This window comes from Meleagris gallopavo, chromosome 5 (assembly GCF_905368555.1).
Source record: "Meleagris gallopavo chromosome 5, MGAL_WU_HG_1.1, whole genome shotgun sequence".
Classification (NCBI taxonomy): domain Eukaryota; kingdom Metazoa; phylum Chordata; class Aves; order Galliformes; family Phasianidae; genus Meleagris; species Meleagris gallopavo.
Genome location: NC_139408.1, coordinates 53,701,741 through 53,718,279, shown reverse-complemented (window position 1 = coordinate 53,718,279; position 16,539 = coordinate 53,701,741). Strand labels below are relative to the sequence as shown.

General features: G+C 46.0%; 2 protein-coding genes across 3 annotated transcripts in view; both read left to right on the top strand.

Annotated features, from left to right (window-relative positions):
- Positions 1-14,485, top strand: part of SNAPC1 (small nuclear RNA activating complex polypeptide 1) — a 38,818-nt gene extending 24,333 nt beyond the window's left edge. Inside the window, exons 12-13 of one of the 2 annotated variants that reach the window (XR_014883780.1) lie at positions 13,276-13,369; positions 13,474-14,485. The gene's annotated coding sequence lies outside the window, so the exon portion shown is untranslated. Of the gene's footprint in view, positions 1-13,275 lie in introns of both variants that reach the window. The other variant, XR_014883779.1, reaches the window with a different exon arrangement.
- Positions 1-16,539, top strand: part of SYT16 (synaptotagmin 16) — a 98,764-nt gene that overhangs the window by 14,114 nt on the left and 68,111 nt on the right. The gene's annotated exons all lie outside the window — the stretch shown is intronic.

Below are 16,539 nucleotides of genomic sequence, written 5' to 3'. Positions count from 1 at the left end.
GCCTGTTTTGACAACAAAAGATTAAAAAAAACCAAACAACCCTACACACACAAAATACCTCCCTCTAATAGTTCAAAAATACAGATTCAGTATAAGCAGGCTGTGAATGTGTAGATTTCCCTTGCTGTGCTTGGAACTTCTATCTACCAGCTACAGAGAAAAGTTAATTGCCCTCCTAGTGACGGATACCTCTGTCAGCTGGGTCAGTGGGGATCAGAGAGAATTAAGCAGGATAACTCTAGGCCCTAAAGCTTATATACTGCTGCTACTGCATTCATAATTCTTGCTCTTGAATGACGACCATTGGGTTTTTAATTCTCCCTTTATAGGTGTGTTCCTGGCTTACTGGGATGGAGCTGATGCAATCATCACAGCTCCCTAGCTTTGCTGGAATTACTGTGCTACAAGTATCTGGCTGAGGTTTTAAAACGAAATGTGGTTGTGTTTAACTGTTAGTGAAGGCTGTCCTCATCTGCTGGGCTGCAGGCATGTGGCAGCCTCAGAGGAAATGTGGACCGTCACCTGAAGTGAAATGGCAGAGTGGGTGAGCAGTGCTGGAGAAGGTGCAGCGCTCTGCTGTGTGTTACTGTTCAGCATGCTTGTTCCTCAGGTGCTGCTGTCTGGTGCGGGGCTGGGTGAGCTTTCTGGGTTGGGGAGACTGCACCTCCCAGGGCCCTTTGGCAGTGGGTCCCTTCCAGGGAGCGCAGACGGTGAGTGCTTTGCTAGAAAGGTGTGAATTGCTGCTGCTGGAAGAAGAAAGTGCAAGACTGGTGGGAGAATCATGAACGTAAGCTGCTCAGACTTGACAGGTCTGTTGCAGCTTTGCCAAGATACAAGGGCTGGTGTCTGCCACCTCTCATGACCCTCTGAGCAGCAGTGACATGAGTGTTGGAACCATTCAGGTGTGCTGTGCTTTTGTGCCCAGTACCCTGCCTGCATCCAGGAAGGGTGCAGTATTAATCAAGAGTGGGATGGCCAAGACAAATGGGATCCTGGTGTGCTCTGTTAAGTCAGTACAGCGGGAGCTTGCAGGTGCTTCAGCATCTCTGCACTGTGGTTTAAATAGTCTTTGCACACCTCCTGGGTAGGGGTGGTAAGAGGCAGAAGGGCCAAGCTGGTAGAATCCTTGGAATGCTGGCAGGCAACGAGAGGAAATGAAGTTTTCTGGTCTGCCAGGGCTGTGAAGGGCAGCATATCTGTCGTGGTTGGAAGAAAGATGTGTCTGGCCAGCATCCTGTCTGTGACAGCAAGCGATGTCTGGGAGGAACACAGAAGCAAGGCAGATATGAGAGCTGCTTCTGCTTGCATGGCTTCTCCCAGCTTCCACGATTTGCAGTCCTCAAGCAGAGATGGCTATCAGCTGCTTTGCTTCCCCGAGCTGCACAGATGTGAACTGCAGGCAGGCAAGGTCACTCTGCTTTCCTGTAAATGGCAGGCATGTGCAAAGTGTAATGGATAATTCCATGATGTCAACGACCAAAAGCAAACGTCTTGCAGGGTGTAATTGTTTTTTCTATAGTGTCAAGAGCTTTTATGTGTTCAGCATAAATATCTTTGTATTGATTGGGAGAAGGAGATAAAAATCGATGATTTACAATGCAGAAGTGCTTAGAACATGACATTAAAATGACTCTGGAAGTCTTAGCTCATAGGAGACATAGTAAATACTCAGGAGGTACAGGAAATGAAGAGGCTCTTCCCAAGTCTTGAAATCAAGCAATAAATTTAATAGAGTCTGTCTTTCTCCACCTAATGGGTTTTAATACTGACTTTCCTTTTGTAGATTTACTCTCACTTCTGACATTTGGCTGTGGTTATTTTTTTACTGGTTTTTTTTTTTTTTTGGTTGTTGTTATTTGGATGGTTAGGACCTAAGGCTGACGGGAGACTTTGTTTTGTGAGGAAACTGTAGCTTGAATGAAATGGGAACCAAACCCTATTTCGCCTGGCTTTGTGTGCTAATCAGCAAAAGGGTGTCTTGAACCATGGGTTCTTAAGAGCACAGATAATCATACAGAGTAACTGTACAAGGACCACAGGTCCATTCCCTTGCTCTGTGTATAGATGAGCTTATCTAAATCACTCCTAACAGATCTTTCTGCTGCATCATATCTAGTAAACATAGAGATCTTAACATTCCCTTTCTATACATAGTAATTTTTGTATGTTTTCTTCCCTTTTTCAGCCTAAATTGACCCCCTTTCTTTGCCCTATCCTTGTGCATTGAGTTTTTCTTCACTTTTCTTTTATTCTTTCATTGGGCATTTACACTGCACCTTTCTTTATCCCCAGTGTGCTCCCATACACTAGGAGGAGTATGGAAAAATCCTGAGAAATACAGAAGGAAGGATTGCTTCTCATGCTTCATGCGAGGATGGTCACAGCTCCATACTACTAAATGCAAACATCTCCTGTCATAAGAGATATGCAGTGGAAAGGCAAGAGGAGGAATGTGCAGCTCAGCAGTGCCAGGTGCAGATGGAGCTGACACCTCTTGGCTGTAGGTGCTCTGTAGTTATAGAAGACTCTTCACAGGTGAGAGGGTTTAATTGCAGAGAAGCTTAGAGGCTTTTCTGTTTCTGTCCTGTAAGTGATTTGTTAGCAAGATTAATTCATATGAGAGTTTGATTCCTCCAGGGCTGTAGAATGAGAGAATGGAGAAGGGGAATGCAGCAGTGGACTTGTTGCAAATATTTGTATTTTGGTGTTGTGTTAAGCAGGAAAGTGCTAACTGCCTTTCCTTGCTGACAGCAGCTGCCATTAGTAGCTGTTCCTTGAAGAGGATAAAGGAGGAGCTCCAGGCTTCTTGCAGCTGCTTGTCTTAGAATCTCAACTTGATTTTCAGTTTTAAACCAGAAGGAAAATGTCACCGTAGGGATGAAGGATCCCAGATTGCATTGGTAGAGGAGCACGACTCTGTGTGATAGTACCTCTAAGTGGATTGCTGGTCTGTTTTGCTGAAAGTCATATGCTGCATTCTATGTGAAGGGCTAAATGTGGGATGTTCCTAAAACTCATCTGCATGAGCAAATGGCAGCGTGAGGTTTTACTCTGTTCATCAGACATCTGTAAGTAGCAAGACCAGGCAATTACCTGAAGGAGAATTTTCTTGATATTTTCAAGAATTTGCGTGCTGCTACCTGCAGACACAAGGTAAAAGGTGACATAGATCTGCTGTGTCTCTCTGTCTTCCTTGAATCTATACTGGGGAAAAAAAAGCTGTTCACTCAAGACTTTGTCTCATCAATGCACAGGTCAAGTTTGGCTTTGGCTGCTTGCTTTAATTGCTGTTTAATGGAAAAGCTATAAAAAGCCTGTGGAGCAGCCAATAAGTCAGTAATACGTATGGAAAAATCAAAAAGCATGTTGTGCATTCCCCAAATGGCACGAGAACAGCTGGGGGTGTGATTTTTCTAAGGTCTTTCCACCTTTTTTTCCCTCAGAAGCTCGGAGGAAGCTCCGTTTGTCCCTTCCCCTGCCTTAGCCCAGCTGCCCGCTGGGCAGAGCTGTGCATGCTGACTTTGCATCGCCCGGCACTACCAGGGAGCTCTGCCCAGAGTGAGGCCACAGGGATTTTTATTGTTGGGATTTTGCAGAAGTGAAGGTTACTGCTGAACAGAGGAGAGTGCTGTGAGCAGAAATAATCAACAGCGCTTTCATCATCAAGACATGCATTGCTTTGTGTGTGCAGTATGAGTACTACAGAGTTTAAAGGAAAGAGTGAAAGGTGTTAATGATACTTCCTCATTAACCTAATCCTTCAGATGGGTGTTTTGAGGATTAGGTCCTGTTTTCTCTCCCTGCCAGCAAAGTGATTCATGATCTGTATTCCACCCCTTCCCTGCTGTGCTGCTCTTTCACAGTGTGCCTGCATAACACCTCGCACTGCGTGTCCCAGTCATGGTTGACATCTGCGAAGTGATAATGCAAAGCAAAATGGGGTTTATTAATGCATACAAATACAGTTGTCGCAGAGCTGCAGATGAATGAAGCGGGTCTGTCAGTGAGCAGGAAGGCTGCTTGCTCAGTGCTGCAGGTTTCTCACCAAGGGCTGTGTGCACTGTTGCAGGGCGTCCTGCTTTCTGGATTCCTTGTGGGAAACCAACTTGGTTTCTGGATGTCTGGTTAGCTGTGCTGATTTGCTTCTAACTGCAAAGCCACGAGGGATGCAAGACTGCCATTTGTTTGGTTCTTTGGAATAAAGCAGATCTGAACAAAGATTCGATCATGCTTTTTGTTATGTGATTGAGTAGATCTTTCTTTCTCCTTAGCACATCTCTGCTTCCTGTGCCTTTCCCATTGCCCCAGTTTGTGGTTTGATGAAGGGAGGTTCTGGCAGAATGAATTTATGGTGGTTTAAAGCAGTCTAGGTGCTCGGCCACGTGGTCGCTGCTGGCTCACCCAGCACAAGGTCAGCATTGCCTGGTGTCACTTCACATGGATGAGCAGAGCTGTCCTGGCCTGCCCTACAGGCAAGGTGCTCAGCAGGAGCACAGGCCTGACTGCAGAGCTGTGGCAGGATGCTCTGGGAAGAGGGCCATGCTTGCTTTGCTGCCCAACTATCACCACCTGCTGTTCTCTGCTTGTGCCACGCTAGGACAACCACAAAGCCTCTGGTGCTGCCCCTTCTCCCCCTCCTGCGTGCCCTTTAAGAGCTCAAAAGAGAGAGGATCGTTGTGTGAGCACGCAGCAGTGACTGGGAACATCTGCTGAAGCCAAAGAATAAGCAGAAACAGCAATTTTGTAAAGCTGCTGGGAGTTTGGGGAAGTGATGAGTAAGAACTTTGCTGTCCAGTCCCCAGTGATGAGGTGTGTGGGGTGTCCTGGCCCAGGCAGAGCCCATGCAGGGCAGGCAGTATTCCCTACTGGGGCAGCTCTCCTTGTGGACCTTGTCTGCTTGCAACGCTTGGCTGGAAGAAAAAACATTAGCAGAAGCAGAAATTCCTACAGCATGCCTACCAAGTGGCGGCTTCAGTTGGCCCATGATGCAGGAAAGCAGTTTTTAGCTGGGGCATGTCTCCATCTCTATCCAATCTGTGCAGCATCCAGCCCCACAGAAGAGCAGGGAAGTGACTCCCAGGGCCTGTCTTGTGGAAGGTAAATCACATATGGGAGCTGATGGCACGATGTGACTGCATGAGGTGTCTGGGGAGAGAAAGAGGGAACCCAGGGCCTGCACCTCTTAACATAAAAGAGGCTGTGTGGGGCCACTTCCTCAGCAGCTGAAGCTGTTGCAGTTTCAGATCGAGCTGGGGTTTCTGTCTCACAGCACTCATCCTAAGGGGATGCTTGGGAAGAACTTTTGCTCTGTCATAAACTTTCAGAGGAGATGAGATTTAAGATCAGAATCTTGCTTAATTTGTATTTCCTCAGCAAATGCTGAATTTTTCAGATTTGGTACTTCTGAATGTGTTGATGGGATTTCTGCTTTGAACTCTGATGGCAGTGTGTTTTTGATATTTTACAGATTGTGTTCATAATTGCCTTCCAGCTTTATGTACCCTCCTCTTTTTCTTGGAGTTTTAGCACTGGATTTTTTCACTGCTACAATACCTTTTTTTAAATGTTGTTTTATTAATACCCAGAAGTTGCTTTGTCCCAGACTTCTATCTCATTCGCAGTATCTATATATGATGCCCTTTAGATCCAGTCTCCTAAGGTTCTTTGCAGCCAGAAACTAATGGATTATGCGGCCACTTAGTAAATTGATTACCTTGTGTCTCATGGTGGACAAACAGAAATTAAAGTATCTGAAAGTCTAGAGAACTTTTGGAAAACGCTTCTTCCCTCCCTAACCAACTTTCTATGATCTACGAGTTTGGAGTAATTCAGCGTTGGAAGATAGTAGTGAAGATGGTGAATTAATTTTCCTTCTCATCAGTGGTCACCTCCTGCACTGCAGCGATTCAGAATGACAGCCCACCTCATTAAAACTCTGCCCATGTGTACTTGATATTAAACAAGTCGGATAGCTCTGAGATTGCTTATTTATTCCAGAGAGATAAGGCTGAATTGAACCAAAGCAGCTTGGAGCCTGATGTGCTTCAGCTGAAGGCTGCTAATGACGCATCCTAGAAACACAGAGCATCAGCAAGTCCTTTGTACCTTGCTAATATTTCCCCTGCAGTAACATGAGTGCAATTATAGCTTGGAAAGGTGGGAGCTGGAAGGCTGGAGGAGAAATCCGAAAAAAGGATTTCATGATGCAAAGTCAGGGGGTGTATGTGGGTGAGTGGGGAGCAGTACTTATAAATAGTTCATGCTGAAAGCTGCTTTAGGAACGTACGGGAATTTGGAAAGATACAGGTGAAGCACTTGTAAGTGTGCTTGTTTTACAGAAAGAGGAGAGCAGTGTGCATGCAGGTCGAGGAAAAGAGCAGAGAAGGAAAGCTGGACAGGAGTCATGGAAGGGGTGAGAGAAAGTGGAGCCTTAATGGGGCGAAGCTGGGGAAGAAAGAGGTCAGTGTGAAGCTGTTTTCGGGAAGGGATGTAAAGCTACCATGTAGCTGATGGAAAATTTACCGTCTTGCTTGTGACCACCACGGAGGAGAGATTGCTGCTGCCTGCTCTCCCTCCTCCCAGTTCATCTTTTGATTTATAGTAATAAGAAACTGCCCTTCCTAAGAGCAGATCATGGGGCTCAGCTGAGGGATTAGAGCCGCGCCGCTGCCCTCTGAGCGTGCTATGATGCCGGTGAGTCACCGACTCATCCTCTGTATTGGCAGGCTGATGGATCCCCTGGCAGCTTGTTGGTGGCATCTCAGTGTTGCTGCCTGAGATGTGCCTTTTGTGCTTAAACTCTGACTTGAGAAACAAGTTCATTCCTGGCTCTTTGTGTTTCTCTCCTCCTCCTTTTCTCAGCTTTTACTTCTTAAAAATGTAGCCTTCTTTTGACAGATCATCTCCATGGTAACTAACAGGACCGGGCTGCCTACAGAAATTGTAGTAATAAAGTGGTTGGTTTTTACACATGATGAAAAGATGATGAAGCACAATGATAGGTGATAAAGACACAGGTAATTGCTCTAGAATAATATTGCTGCCAAGAAGATGACTGAACTTCCCACACAGAAGATGAACAGATGGCGTATTTATTGAAATTCTTAGGCTGTGAGCAGGAAAAATGTAATTGATGGCTGTGTAGGTTTTGTTTCAGTTTACTATCTGCTAAATGGAGCTGGGGAGCAGTGTGCCAGCAGATGGAGCCCGTATGCAAAGCCACTACTCTTCTCGTTGGAGAGCTTGTTTTTCCCCTTAGCTCAGAATTCCAATCAGAGCCATAAAAGCAGCAGAACTGCTAATTGCTCTGATGCATTTGCTGGTTTAGATCTGTCGCGTACCCCTGTTTTATTTTAGAAAGAGTGTAACGCTTTTGTAAGAACAGTTGTGGTAAATTATCTCAGCCTGCTGGGAGTGCTGGAGGAGAAAGCAGAAAAGTGAGTACTTGTGAAACTTGTGCTCGGTGCTGGCTTACGGGCTCAGGTGCACGGTTGTGTTAGTAAACAACAGCCGTAGCTTATTTGCCACCACGGCTGCTGGAGACTCACTTCTGGTGAGACATTGTGTTTTGCAGAATCTACGGGAAGACAAAGGCAGGATTTCTGCTCCAGTCGCTCGCTCTGCCTTATTGAGCATAAGATAAAGCTGATTAATCCCAGGTTCTTGTTGAAGTGTTGTCTGCCTGTGCTTCGCTGTATATTTAGAATCGTTAAGAATGATTAGGATTGGAAAAGGCCGCTGCGATCATCTGCCTAACCCAATCAAAGATCATCTAGTCCAGTTTGGTCTGAATGGCTCCGCTGCCTCTTTGTGGTGCTGTGCCAGAGCCCTGAGCGTGCAGGACTGTGGCATCACTGCCAGAGGTCTGGGAGCCCTTAGTTCCCCAAAAGATCATTCCAGTGCTACCCAAAGCGCAGAAATGCCTGCAGGAATCATTATCCAAAAAGGATTGCTCTGTGAGGTGCAAATAACCCCACTCATGACACGGAGTGCCAGCTCGGAAGCATAAAGATTTTTTCCCACGTGCAGCAAAGCTACGTGTTGGCAAAGCACTGCTGGGAGAACAGCTCGAGCTGAAGTGCTGCTGTCAGGCTGCTGCTTCCTGAGCTGCTCCAGCAGCCTGGTGTGCCCTGCTAGCTCCCCAAGTGCAGTGATGTATTGGTGAGAATGTTGTGTGCTGCTTAGTGCATCGTAGGGCTCTCTTTCTCCACGGTCTGATGCTGCTTTATTGATCGGGTAACTCATTTTCTCATCAGGTTTGGTAAGGAAGCCACTTCCCACCTGAATTTACATCCTGCTCTCCTACTCATATTGACTACATTTGTAGGGCTTGCATGCAAGGGGCTCTGAGGGGGAGTGTAAATAAAAGAAAAAACAGGATCTTTGTCTTACGATGACAGTGTCAATGAGACTGCAAATAAATGCAGTATAGAACAGACTCTCTCCAGGACGCTTTGCCCTAGGGAAGAGCTGTAAATTGCGAGTTCACCTCTTGGCAGTGTTTGTGTCAAACTCACCCTGCCTTCCTCCAGATTGTCAGAGCACCCACATCTTCCGTGGCACCTGAAAAATCTGATTCGTATGCAAATTGCTCCTGTTTAGGTTAAAAACTAGCTTGCTGTCATTCTTTTTTCAAACTTCTTTCCTTTTCTTACAGAAAAGGAGGGGGAGAAGAAGTATAGAGAAGGTGTATCACTTAAGTAACAAGATGAAACAAAATTCATCTTGCTGGCAGGAGAAAGACGTGCTTTTTTGAGACCTGTCAGCCAGCCAGCAAATGGAGCATTAAGTTAAAGAGACACCAAAGAAATGTGCTATGTTAATAAAAGAGAGGATAGGAAAGGAAAGGAAGAACATGAATCTGAGCACTGAAAGAAGACTGGCTTAGCAGCCGTATTTGAGCAGTTACTCGAGTGCATAGAGTGTGATTGGAGTCGTATTAAGCCAGCTTATTGACTGTCATCATGCAGCCATGGGTTCCTAAAGAGCCTTCTGATTCACTTTAAGTGTTGGTTGTCCCTGCAGAACTGGCTGGGCATGAAGCACCTGAGCTGGTGGGGTTCCTTGAGGACAATGGTGAGGGCCATTGGGATCTTCAGAGGATGAGCCGTGCATGAGAGGAAGGGCTGCACACATTGGCCTTAGCACAGCTGTTGGAGCTGCTTGGTAGGCTTGCTGTGTGCTCCCCTTCCTGCCTCCCAGCTCTGCCCCTCACTGCCAATTGAGTGTTTCAGGCAAAGCGGGTCAAAACATTTTATTTCAAACTTATTTTCCTGGCCAACGAGCTTGGCATCATCTCATAAAAAGGTGCATAAAAAGATACTGTCATTTTGCTGGAAGAAATTCTGGAATAAGTTTTTATTTTCAGAGTTAGAAATTGAACCTTTCCTATTGCTTTTCCACTTTCTACTTCACCTTCTCCCTCTTCTTTCTTTCACCTTTGTTCCCCCTCCTCATCTCAGTTGTTTTTTTTTTTCTCCTCTATTTGGTTGTGTAAAACCTGCCGGGAAGGTTGAGGGGGATCTAAACTATTGTGAAGGTAGTGGCTCTTCTTGGACTGTTTCCTGCTTGTGATGCGCTCAGGTTCCTCTCATTTCCATCCTTATCAGGGCAAAAAGAGCCTGTGGGGCAGAGTGAGATCAGAAAGGTGCATTTGGCAGGTGAAGCTACTGGAACAGTTTATTTGTTTGATTGACTGAGTGAAAGCTGCAAAGCAAACAATTACTTTCTCATCTTCTGCTGTAGCTTGCCATCACGTGTGTTCAGATTAATTTAAAAAATATTTTTGAAAGTTAAACCAATAAAGGCAATCCATGGTGCGGTGCCAGAAGCATGGCTGTGCTGTGTCAGGGCAGAGAGCGTTGACCTGGCTGCCAACAAGTGCTGGGGGGAGGCTTTAAGAAGCAGAGTTAGACTGGGCATTCCCAGCTTCTGATAGCCAGCAGCTTGGGGACTCTTTAAGCCAGAAGTGTCAGTGTGACATTTGTGTTTGGTAGCCTATGAGGAGCTCATACTCCATTTATCCATTTGCTTTTTGACGCCATCGGTGTTTCTGTCCCTTGCAGCATCCTGCAGCAGGGAGTTCCCAAGCCTTGCACTGCATGGAGCCCTATTTCTGGGCACTGCGTTCTATACCTGATACCTGCCTGTTTTATTGCATGCCCCCCAGCTGCTCAGGAGCAATAACACCTCCTTGCTTATTCACCACCTCCATACTACTTGATTTTTTTATTACCCCGATTCCATTATCACCTCTTTTTCCCTCTGAAAAAGTCAGATTTCTTCCTTGAGCAGAAGCTATTGCATACCCCTGCTTCTCCTACCCGCTTTAGTGTAACTGGCTTAAAACCTTTTCAGAATTTCTACCTTGCATTGAGAAGTAAGAAGTGCAGCATGGGTTTGTAGCGGCAGTACTGCTTTTGTGCTCTTACTGCTTTTCACATTGCTTTATTTGCCTTGCTTCTGAAGCACCAGTCTATTTTCAAAGAATTGTTTGGAGAGTCGTTGAGATCCCTTTTCTGTGTGAAAATAGCTGAATTAGGTCCTTCAGGTTCTCTGCTGGTAACACTGATGCAACATTCAGCTTCCTTGCTTTAAGACTGTCGTCGTGAGCGTTCCTTCTACACCTTCATCATCTGTGACCCCAGCAGCTCTCTGGAAGGCGTCTTATTTCTGCAACACTTGAAAAAGAATTGTAATTAAACTTTTATGCTGTCAGGAAGTTGCTTACCACAGTTGTTTCTTGGTCTGCCCTCTTATGATTCTACATTTAACTTGCTAGAAGTTCACGGTCTTTTATTTTTATTTTCCTCCTTTGAACGTGATATTTGCGTTCTGAAGGACATTTTTTCTCCTTTTTTCTTTACTGCCAGCAGTCATCTTAATCTGCTGTGTAACCCCATCAACAAATTGAAATTTAGCTTTTGTTGTTGTTGTTCATTTAGAGTGTTTTAACTTGGTGATACAGGTAGCCTGGTGCTTTCCTGTAATACCTGCGCATGCTTTCTTGGAATTGTTTCCAGCTTTTCAGCTATTTCGTGTTATTACTACACAGATTTTTACATAGTTCTTTTTCAAAGTTTATGGCTTGGATTTCTTTGGGCTTTTTCTCTTCTGCAGGGCTGCTGAAGAGTTGCCTTTCTTGTGCATCTGAAGACCGGCTGCTTCTCTGACACAAGTTTCTAACTCATTATTTACAACATCTAAATAGTGCTTTCTTAACTGTGTCACAAAATTTTCAGTGTTTTCATGTCGTTTCACATCACTGCTGCTTGCTGTATGCTGCTTTGCATACTCCAGTCTCCCTTAGCCCTGCAGCCAGTGTCCCAAGTCAGCTGCTTTTGCTAATCTGTTCCTTTTTATCCCATTGCACCGCTTCCCCACTGGCCTTACTTGCTGTGCTGCTCCTCTGCTCTCCACATTTGGGGATTTTCAGGGTCCTGTGGGTTTTTTGTTTGCCTCTGAACCTTCCCTGCTGCCTCCATGGTTCACAGATCAGGAGCTGCCTTAACGTGGAAGTGGGGGAGTGAAAGTGGAAAGCTGCCCATTCTTTCCAAGCATCTTATTTACAAAGTACTTATAGTTACTTGTTGTTTTCAGATAAATGCTTTTCCAAATGATCGGAATGTGGAATATTGCAGCTGAAATTCGCTTATAAGTAAACCTGTGTTGCTATGCTGTTGTGTAAGCCTAGAGTTTACCCTGAGTACTGCACATGCTTTTATTCCCTCTCTTCCAACAGAACTGGAAGGGTTCCTGGTGGCTGGACTAGGGCTCCTGGCAAAGGACAGGTCTGATTTGCAGAGACTCATAAATGGTTTAGGTTGGAAGAGACCTTAAAGATCATCTACTTCCAACCCTCTGCCTTAGGCTGGCTGCTCCCTATCAGCCCAGGCTGCTCAGGGCCCCATCCATGGCCTTGGGTACCTGCAGGGATGAGGCACCCACACTTCTGGGCAGCAGTGCCAGGGCCTCACCATGCTTTGAAATAGAGGAAAAGAAGTTAGCTCTTTGGGGTCTGACAGAGATCTACAAACTAGCAGCAGAGGGATTTTAGGGAGTCCCCTTCACGGCCTCGTGAGGTCCAGGGGTGTCATAAGGAGCAGGTTCAGAAGGAGCAGAAGGAGGGGAACCTTCACGCAGTGGGTGTTCAGCCTTCAGACATCCCTGCTGAAGGATTCTGGGTTCACAGCAGTTATGTGGGTTCACAGAGAGGCTGGAGAAGACAAACCATGTCAGGCTCGAGATCCTCAGAGATGAGTGTGACTGAAGATGGGAGGGTTACAGAGGAGTGGAGGGCATGTGTGTGTGTCCTGCTCCAGCTCTTTCCTAAGGCTCCCACTTAGGGCAGTGGATGGAGGGCAGGCTGCCTGGGGAGAGGGGTCCTTGTGGGGAGGGATGGCTGCAACTGTGTTCTTACCTTGTGCTGAAGCTCTCGGAGTAGGTTTTGATTTACATCTCTGATCTCCACCAGACCTTCACCTAATTGAGTAGATTGACCCTGGCTCGTACACAGTAAGCAATTAATCATAGACTGACTAATCAGCTTTCTCAATGGCTGGCACCTTGCAGAAAGGCTGAGAATCACACGCTACCTCCACTCACCAGTTTTATGCTTCAAGATTTATAGTCAGCTAATTCTATTGGATTCTGTGGATTTACTGTAAACTTTAATTATTATAAGCTCTGAAACGTAATGAAACTTACTTTGCTAGCTAACCAAAGTGGATATTTAAAAACTAAGTTCTGTAGATGCTTTAAGTAATTGCACTCAATAGTTCTACCACGCTGTTAACATTTAGCTCAAATCTGTCACGTCTATCTAAATGTAAATACTCTGAAAACTAAGTACCAGAGTTTAGAAGTATTATTTAAGGTTTAAAGGTAGTTTAATTCAAACATCTTCATTTTTATCTTTCCTCTGGTTCACTTTCTCACTGCCCTGACTGTGGAGGACCTCCATGAGCTTTTTCATTGCTTCCCATGACTGCTGGACAAGCGTAGCCCAGTCACACTCTCTTCTGCTTTGTGCTTTATGCTCCTTGGTGCCTGTGTTGCAGAAGCTTCCTGCTTTGCTTGGTTTTCTCAGAATGATTTTTGTGTCCTTCCTGTGGTTTCTGTGGCCTAAAATTGTCAGTGAAAGCATGTTCATTTTTTGCCCTCCAGTCATATTCTGAGCTGTGTTACTGATAGGAGAATGTCCTCTGCACATTTTGCCTGTGCTGTTAGTCTGCTGGCTGTCTTTTCACTGATTAATTTTCTTTTTGATGCTGGTAGATAACTGTATTACACTCAAGTGGAGTTGCAGAGAAGCACCTGGAACCATAGCTGACCCATTCAAAGTGGATTTCCTGCGCATACTGGAATTGAAGTATTTCCTTAGTCCTTTTAAATTTCTCTTCAGAGACATTGAAAGATTTTGACCGCAGACACCTGCTGCTGAAGGGTTCCATTTTTCCCCTCTCCTTTCAACAGGAAGATGACAAATCCTTGTTTTGGAGCCTGTCTGGGGCTGGGCATAGCCCTACCATCCTCCTTTCTGCTTATGGTGCTGTGTTCCTGACAGGTCCCTTGCTGGCACTGACATGCACTGAGCATGGGCAGCTGACAGTGCTTGTGTATGTCAAGTGCTGTGAAGGCCTTGTGATAACATTTCTGGTGGGTTTGGCTCCTTATTGGCCATCTGCATTTGCTCATGCATCTCTAATGGTTTTACGGTGCATCACGAGCAGCTGGTCCTTTCCTTCTGTCTGATACGGCTGCTTATCGGTGTCACTGAGATCAGATTGTGGTGTTCGTACATGGCAAGTGTTTGAATTAGTTAAAGCTACTCTGCATGCATCTTTATTCTTTAGCATTATTCCTAATCAGTGCATGTGTTGCTGTTGGCTTGTTTTTTTTCCCCTCCCTGGACTATTTGGTCCTGTCTTGGCCATCCTCATCCTTGTTGAGATTGCTAATAGAGCGGCTATTTTCTTCTCTGCCTCTTGTATGACTTCCCATGGTTGCAGGTTGCTACTGCCTATATTCCTGGTCTGTTTGGCTCATCTGTTCTGCTGTGTTGTTTCGGTAGGAGCCCATGTGTTGACTTGGTGTTTGTGTTCTCACTGTGGTTTCCCTCTGCTCAGTGTGCTTTCCGTGGCTTTCTGTTGGCATTTTTGGAGGTCCAGCTCTGCTCTTCTCTGTGTGCTCACATGCATGCTGGACTTGTGTAACTCTCAAGCTCTCTAGTTAGTCTGCTGTTTCCAGAGTGCTTTCTGGACTCAGTTGCAAGGTGAAGAGCACTGTCAACTGTTCTTGATTTCTGATGGAAAATTGCCATTTTTCTGGGGAATTCCAGCGTCCCTTCATTTCATCTGCAGTTGTTGTGTTTTTGGTTGTGTTTCTGGGAGTGCTCTCTTTCAGTGCTCATCCTTTCTTCGCACTGGAATATTACTAAAAAGAAAAAATGTTCACCTTTAATTGAAAAAATAAACTCCTTAGTATTGATTTTCAGGTCTGTAAATGGATTTGGTTCTTTCTTCCATTCTTGTGTACATAGACTCTTCATTTGGAAATCTACCACTTGTGGAGTTCAAGTTGGCCTGTCTGCACGCTTTGTTCCTAGGGGTTCATTTGTCTACCAGTTTCTTTGCTCAGTGCCCCCCTGGGCTGAGCGCTGCTCCAGGCTTTCTTTCCTCCCACCTTCACTGACACAGCGTGAAGTGTCTCACTTGCAAGGAAGAACAGAGACCATTGGCTCTCGTGAGACACTGGCACAGGTTGCCCAGAGAGATGGTAGATGCCTCGTCACTGCAGACACCTCAGGTAAGGCTGGATGGGGCTCTGAGCACCTGATAGAGCTATAAGTGTCCCTGTTCATTGCAGGGGACTTGGACCAGATGGCCGTTAAAGGCTCCTTTCCAACTCAGTGGTGATTCTATGAATCTTAGCAAATATCCGTGAGCTGGACTGCTCAAATACACATAAAAAATGGTTGAATTAGTAGTGGGAGACCTTGACTGGAATAAGTGAACCCCAAAGTCCAAACTTGTGGCAGAAGTCAGGGCTGGATCTGAAAATGCCGCCGTGAAGCATGTAGGTACTCAAGGTTGTAGTGAGCCTGGCCATTGGACAGCACATGGAGTAGGTACAGGGAAACAGCTTAATCAAATTACAGCTGATGTAACAACCTGAATGGGTACAATTTCTCTGTGTACTTTAGCAAACCAGGTTAGATTTCTCTACCATAGGCTTAGCAGGCACATGGATTTTGTTGATACTTTTTGTTGATATAGGTGAAACTAATCTTTTTTTTTTTTTGTGATTAATGATTTATGAGCTCATTTCAAATAGTTTTCAGGTGTGGTTTTGGGTATACAGGCTGTGCTTTGTGCTGTGGCACTTTATAGGTATTTGCTGAGGAAATGCAGTGCAGTTCACAGAATCACAGAATTGTAGGGGTTGGAAGGGACCTCTAGAGATCATCGAGACCAACCCCCCTGCCAAAGCAGGTTCCCTACACCAGGTCGCACAGGTAGGCGTCCAGGCGAGACTTGAATATCTCCAGAGAAGGAGACTCCACAACCTCCCTGGGCAGCCTGTTCCAGTGCTCCGTCACCCTCACCGTGAAGAAGTTCTTACGCACATTCGTGCGAAACTTCCTATGCTGCAGCTGATGTCCGTTTCCCCTCGTCCTGTCTCCACGTACCACTGAAAAGAGACTGGCCTCACCGCTATGGCCGCCACACCTCAGATATTTATAAACCTGGATCAGGTCCCCTCTCAGTCTTCTTTTCTCAAGGCTAAACAGACCCAGTTCACTTAGCCTTTCTTCATAGGGGAGATGCTCCAGGCCCTTCACCATCTTTGTGGCCCTCCGCTGGACTCTTTCCAAGAGATCCCTGTCTTTTTTGTATTGGGGAGCCCAGAACTGGACACAGTACTCCAGATGAAGCCTTACCAGGGCAGAGTAGAGGGGGAGGATCACCTCCCTCGACCTGCTGGACACGCTCTTCTTAATGCACCCCAGAATGCCATTGGCCTTTTTGGCCATGAGGGCACACTGCTGGCTCATGGCCAACCTGTCATCCACCTGGACGCCCAGGTCCTTCTCTGCAGAGCTCCTCTCCAGCAGCTCATCCCCCAGCCTGTATTGGTGCATGCAATTATTCCTCCCTAGGTATAAGACCCTACACTTGCTTTTGTTGAACCTCATCCGGTTTCTTACTGCCCAGCTCTCCAGCCTGTCCAGGTCTCGCTGAATGGCAGCACAGCCTTCAGGCGTGTCAGCCAATCCTCCCAACTTCGTATCATCAGCAAACTTGCTGAGGGTGGCCACTATCCCCTCATCAAGGTCATTGATGAAGATGTTGAACAAGACCGGACCCAGCACAGACCCCTGGGGGACACCACTGGTTACAGGTCTCCAGCCAGACTCTGCACCACCAACGACGACCCTCTGCGCTCTGCCAGTCAGCCAGTTCTCAACCCACCTCACTGTCCACTCATCTATCTCACACTTCCTCAGCTTTGTTATAAGGATGTCGTGGGAGACAGTAT